Below are 6,690 nucleotides of genomic sequence, written 5' to 3'. Positions count from 1 at the left end.
CTTGCTATACATGGGTTCTGAGTGTTTATCAATATGATGTTATGAAGAGGGGCAAGACACTGGCAGCCAACCACGTGAGCTAAGTTTTTGACCGACAGCGCTTTCCAACAATCAGAGGTTGAGTTGTGCACAGTTAGCTTTGCGCAGTCAGGTTATAAACACATTTTAGAACCCATGTATAAAGAAGAGATTAAAGCACCAGCACAGTTGGGATACTGTATGATATTGATAAAGCATTTGCTTAGCCTTCAGACCCATGTAATTAATGCCTGTTTCCTTTATAGAACAGGAAGTAACATTCAGTAATACCTTGAGCAGCATTTGCTAACTCTCTCTCTCTCTCTCTCTCTCTCTCTCTCTCTCTCTCTCTCTCTCTCTCTCTCCTCTCTCTCTCTCTCTCTCTCTCTCTCTGTATCTCTCTCTCTCTCTCTCTCTCTCTCTCTCTCTCTCTCTCTCTCTCTCTCTCTCTCTCATGTACTTATTTCTAAGGTGACCAAAATCTGTTTCACTCTGCAGCACTTGTCCTGGAGGCTTTGTAGTGAGTGAGTATCTGGATACTTCAATATACAGCCATGGAAAAAGACAATATTTTCTTTAGAAATTTGGAGAAAATGTATTTGCCAGTTTATAGAATGAAATAGCAATGTTTGTTTTACTCAAACACACACCTATCTATGCTGCTTGGAAATTATTTCTAATGTGTTGCCTTTTTTGTCCTAGACTGGAAGTGACTGAAAGAAAACGGAGACTCATTCTTTCAGCAAGGTTAGTATTGCTGCTTCTCAATATGTGTTGCCTGCCATTAATGTAGCCATACCCCATAAAGCCAAAATAATGATCACATGCATGTATTTATTAGGAATGTAGATTGGAACTTAACAGAACACCTCCATCTCTAACTTCTTGCTATTAAGAAAATATTAAAGCACCAGCACAGTTGGGATACTGCATGATATTGATAAAGCATTTGCTTAGCCTTCAGGCCCATGTAATTAATGTCCGTTTCCTTTATAGAGCAGAAAGTAACATTCAGCAATACCTTGAGCAACACTCGCTAACTCTCTCTCTCTCTCTCTCTCTCTCATATTTCCTTATTTCTAAGGTGACCAAAATCTGTTTCGCTCTGCAGCACTTGTCCCGGAGGCTTTGTAGACAGAGTGAGTATCTGGATACTTCAATATACAGCCGTGGAAAAAATGACAATATTTTCTTTAGAAATTTGGAGAAAATGTATTTGCCAGTTCATAGAATGAAATAGCAATGTTTGTTTTACTCAAACACACACCTATCTATGACCGAGGTGTTCCTGCACGGTTCACTTTCCTCAGGCCGCGAACCGGCCACCTCATCAACGCATCTGGTTTGGCAATGAGCTAAAGGACCGGTCAGCTACCCCACAGTTACCGCACTGTATTGAGGCTTTGGGAGAGAGGTTTTTACTAACGTTCCTGTAACGGAGGCTAACTAGCACAGAGTTGGCGTGGAACGTTGGTAAACCTCCCTCCGATAGCCTCATACAGTCTCGTGCCGTTGGGCCGAGAGACTAGTCTCTTGGCCCAGCGGTATCGTACTGTGTCTCCCATTGCCGAACCGTTGTAGTTGACTAGGATGCAGGTTCGATCCCCGAGGGGGGTGAACAGGTGCAAGATGACCTCCGTCACAGTGGTGCCGTGACCCGGATGGGAGTGAGGTTTAAGGGGGAGAGTGTAACGGAGGCTAACTAGCACAGAGTTGGCGTGGAACATTGGTAAATCTCCCTCTGATAGCCTCATACAGTCTCGTGCCGTTGGGCCGAGAGACTAGTCTCTTGGCCCAGCGGTATCGTACTGTGTCTCCCACTGCCGAACCGTTGTAGTTGACGAGGGTGCAGGTTCGATCCCCGAGGGGGGTGAACAGGTGCAAGATGACCTCCGTCACATTCCACCTCACACTTTGATAGTTGGCCTCCTTTACATATACATAGTAAAATCAGAAAAACTGAACATTTTCAAGTGGTCTCAGATTTTTTCCACATATGTGTATACTATTTATTTACATGACTATGAATTAGTCATATTCTTTTAACATACAAGTATAGGGTCGGGGAAAAAGGTTTATTTCGTTCAGTGATAATCTCCCACATATGTTCATGAAAGGTTAATTTTTAGTTCATTAACTTGAATTGAAAACACAGTTCAGGGACACCAATAATCTCCATGTTTCTGGCAGTCATGGGTAAGTAATGGGGGGGATGAATAACAGCTATACTCCTCCATCTGCCTCCTGCCCGAACATGGTCCAAAAAAGAGAGTTCTCAAGTTCATGTGCTGGATCAAAAACTTCAAAATTAACATAAATAACAAAGGTCTGAGCAGTGACGGACACTTGCATGTCAACAAGCATCTTTTATGAAAGATTCATCTAATGTATTTCAACATGAGTAATTTGTTTTTCTTACTTTTTTCTATGGTTGTAGGTGACTGAACGAAAACCTAAATGGTAAGCCTCTGTTTCTCTTTTGAATATGTGTACCATTCATGTTTCCTTAAAAAGCCAAAAGACAGTAGGTCTACAAGTTACTATATATTTTGTACAAAGGAAAAAGAATCTGGTGCCACACGGATGTCTATTTTCTGTTATTTATATTTTCAGTGCAGTAAGACTAACGTCTCGCCATGTGTCTTCAGAGGACGAAGACGCATGTCGAAACGTTAGTCTTACTGCACTGAAAAAATAAATAACAGAAAATAGACATCCGTGTGGCACCAGATTCTTTTTCCTTTGTACTTATTATTTAGTCCTGCTCTGGTTGCACCGGAGTGTTAATTTAGAAGCACAGAGTGCGTATCTCCTTTGTTTTTACTACATATTTTGTCAGATTGGGTTGAACTGGAAACGTCATTTACATGTTTGTATTTTACACATTGCATGAATATTGGATTCACAACTCTTTTGAGTTTATAGCTACCTGTCTCCTGCAATGTCTTCAGATTATAGGGTCATTCCACGCCAAATCTCCGAATCATCCCGCACGACCATCTCAGATTTGGCAGAAAAAAATCAAGGAGGTTCACAAACGTCCCAATAGGAAAAGTGCAAAATTATAGCTCTCAACTCCTCATAGTTTTGTCATTAAAAATGTTTTTGTCAGGTACCCCCCTGACTCGTTTGGAACAGACTTCTCAGAGAGCCCACTTTCAGATTGCCGTATCTAAAAAACTGCTTTAAGTAGGTCCTTACAAATTTCAAGGGGTAACATTTGGAACATGTACTTGTGAAATGTGGATTTTCACACATCCTCTTGTCATTTACCACCGTTTTCTGGGGGCTTAAAGTTGCTTGAAAAATTCTCACCTTTAAATTTGTGGGCATCTTTGAAGGACTGTGGTAAGCGCAGTTTTAAAGACAGAGGTTTGATATGGACAATGTATGTTCCCAACAATTCTGTGCATGTTGTGTTGAAAGACTGATCTTCTGCGATGAACAGTTTAGAAAATATGAAGTCTTTAAAATGGAAAAACTGAAACTTGGTGCCATCTTTGCCATGTTATTTAAAAAAAATGTCACTACTGACCACCATCTTATCAACAGTTTTGGAAAGATTAGATGTCTGTTCTTAACATATCCAAAAACTGTGATGGTATTCTGCCTCATTTGGTCACAATGATTTTTCAAAAACCCACTGTTGTGTGACTTCCACAGCTCCTATGAAAAATTGATATTAGTGGCATCTTCGCCATGTTATACAAAAGAAATGCCAGCACTCACCACTATGACATTTACAGTTTTAGAAAGACTCAATGTCTGTTTTTAACATATCCAAAAACTGGGGTGGTGCTCTGTCTCATTTTTTAAAAATGGACTTGTAAAAACGACTGTGTGACATCTGCAGCTTGCTGCTCTATTGAGCAGGGGCCCCTGCTCTGATCTTTGCAGTCTACATGGGGGCCCTATCTACCAGTATTAGCCATGAGGCCCTATGTGCAATTGTTCCGCCACTGTGAATGACTTGAGCAATTTGAGTCAGACATTTTTGATACAAGATATTTGACTTGAGCATTTTCGACACAAAAAAGTAAAAGTGGCTGTTGACAGAGTTTTTTTCAGCTTTTTCAGTAACTACATTTCTGTAAATCAAAGGTTATAGACGTGTGTAAACTTAATCTTTAGGCACTGAAAACCAAATACCGGACTGAAACATCTCAGTAGATCTTGAAACAAGTACATCCTGACTATCACCACATCTCAATGCTTTTTATTACAATTCATAACAATCTTTAATAACTTGTTTACCAACTTTGATGCAGTTCTGAGGCCTGCTGTGGATTATTTTGTATTGTTTATGAGATATTACCTTCTATCATGTGATTATTCTTTCTACATTTAATTGGTGTTTCGCTCCATGTATACAAGTATGTGCATTTGTTCAAACTGATCAGTGTTAACATAGAACATCAAACATGAATGCTTGCATTGCTGAGCTTTATGACAGAGTTGACCCTTGATGAGCATTAAGTCAGTATTTCAGTGGTCTAGCACCATGCTCAGGGTAGCTCAGTCATGGTGATTGGAGGGGCAGGACCGCTGTTTAGTCAGGTTACCTCCTTACGAACAGTCTCCTCCTTGTGTATCATCACTGTTTTTTTCTCTTCTCCATGATAATAGAAGTGTCCCACCCCCCCAAAAAAAACCATGACAAAGGTGACCTCTTCATAGAACTTGGCCCCGCCCCAGTCCTAACCATGACCGAGGAACCTAGCGCATTGTGTTGGTTCATGGCAAAGGTCTGTGTTGAATTCCTATACACCTCCACTAACAGAGCAAAGCTGCAGAACTGATGGAATATTGGAAATATGTCAAATTAAAATATAAAAATATCTTTACAGCTTAAATAAATTTGTTTAAAAATATGCTGAAATAAAGTTCGGCAAACATCCTGTATCAAGACTATGTGTTAACACTGCTACTTTACAAATCAAAATGATTCAATTAATTTATCACTACTGCAATTCAAGACTTACTTTATGGTATAATAGCAAAATGTTAACTCCTACAGTGTTGAGGTTTAAACACAGGACCATAACCTTTAATTCACGGACATTTAGTTACCAAAAAATGTAGTTACCTAAAAGCTAAAATAAAAATAAAAATAATAATGGTATATAAATCACTCAACTGTTTCTTGACTGTGCTTCAAAAATACTCAAGTCACATTTCTTGTATCAAAAATGCCCAAGTCAAACTGCCTGTCATTCACAGTGTCAGCCCAAATAGATTGGCACCCAACAGTTTGCAAAGGTCGTGATTATGGAACCTACCACAAATTCAGGAGGGCCCTGGACAAATGCCCTGCTTGTCCCCTTATAGCTCCGCCCCTGGTAATTAATGTGACTTAGGTATTTTCACAGGAGCTGCTGATGTAACAGCAAAGGGGTTTTTCAAGAGTCATTACAAGACATTGATGCAGAACACCATCCCAGTTTTTGGATATGTTACAAACAGACATCCTATCTTTCCAAAACTGTTCAGTTCATTGTGGTGATTGCTGTCATTGTTTTGGTATAGTGTGGCAAAGTTGCCCCCCAATATCAGGTTTTCATAGGAGCAGTGGAAGTCACACAACAGTGGGTTTTTAAAAAATCATTGTGACCAAATGAGGCAGAATACCATCCCAGTTTTTGGATATGTTCAGAACAGACATCTAATCTTTCCAAAACTGTTGATAATATGGTGGTGAGTCGTGACATTTTTTTTTAATGACCTGGCAAAGATGGCACCACGTTTCAGTTTTTCCATTTTAAAGACTTCATATCTTCTAAACTGTTCATCGCAGAAGATCAGTCTTTCAACACAACATGCACAGAATGGTTGGGAACATACATTGTCCATATCAAACCTCTGTCTTTAAATCTGCACTTACCACAGTCCTTCAAAGATGCCCACAAATTCAAAGGTGAGAATTTTTCAAGCAACTTAAAGCCCCCATAAAAAGGTGGTAAATGACAAGAGGATGTGTGAAAATCCACATTTCACAAGTACATGTTCCAAATGTTACCCCTTGAAATTCACAAGGACCTACTTAAAGTAGTTTTTTAGATACAACACTCTGAAAGTGGGCTCTCTGAGAAGTCTGTTCCAAACGAGTCAGGGGGGTACCTGACAAAAACATTTTTAATGACAAAACTATGAGGAGTTGAGAGCTATAATTTTGCACTTTTCCTATTGGGACGTTTATGAACCTCCTTGATTTTTTTCTGCCAAATCTGAGATGGTCGTGCGGGATGATTCGGAGATTTGGCGTGGAATGACCCAGTATAGCTTTTAATGTGTAACTGAATGCTACGTTGCCTGTCTTTCTTTTCATTCAGAGAAATAGGAACAACATGTTTAGAAGATGAAGTGTGGAAGCCTCGGCAGCTTCAGTATGCTGTGTACCTCATCTTGAACTCTTTCACATGGTGATTCCTACACATAATTGCACACTGTATGTGTTTAGCTATCCTATCTTACAAAGACTATGCCTTTCCTCAATACAATGTAAAAAGTGCTGCATAGACCATTTAGAGAAGCAATGTCTCGTGACTTTTACTGTATGTTTATTTTTGAGCAAGTGTCATTTGTTTTGTAAAATATCTTTGCAGATTTTCTTTTCATGCCTGGACACTTTTTTTTATTTCAAATATTGCTTTGAATTGATGCAAATTGAAGAAC

At 39.5% G+C, this 6,690-nt stretch overlaps 1 long non-coding RNA gene across 1 annotated transcript; it reads left to right on the top strand.

Moving 5' to 3' along the window:
- Positions 1-592: 592 nt before the first annotated feature.
- LOC134466645 (uncharacterized) lies at positions 593-6,489 on the top strand. The gene is made up of 4 exons (XR_010038363.1): positions 593-765; positions 1,103-1,157; positions 2,456-2,478; positions 6,348-6,489. It is a non-coding gene; the product is annotated as an uncharacterized LOC134466645 (long non-coding RNA).
- The last annotated feature ends 201 nt before the right edge of the window (positions 6,490-6,690 follow it).

Source organism: Engraulis encrasicolus, chromosome 16 (assembly GCF_034702125.1).
Source record: "Engraulis encrasicolus isolate BLACKSEA-1 chromosome 16, IST_EnEncr_1.0, whole genome shotgun sequence".
Lineage (NCBI taxonomy): Eukaryota > Metazoa > Chordata > Actinopteri > Clupeiformes > Engraulidae > Engraulis > Engraulis encrasicolus.
This window is presented reverse-complemented; position numbering and strand designations above follow the sequence as displayed.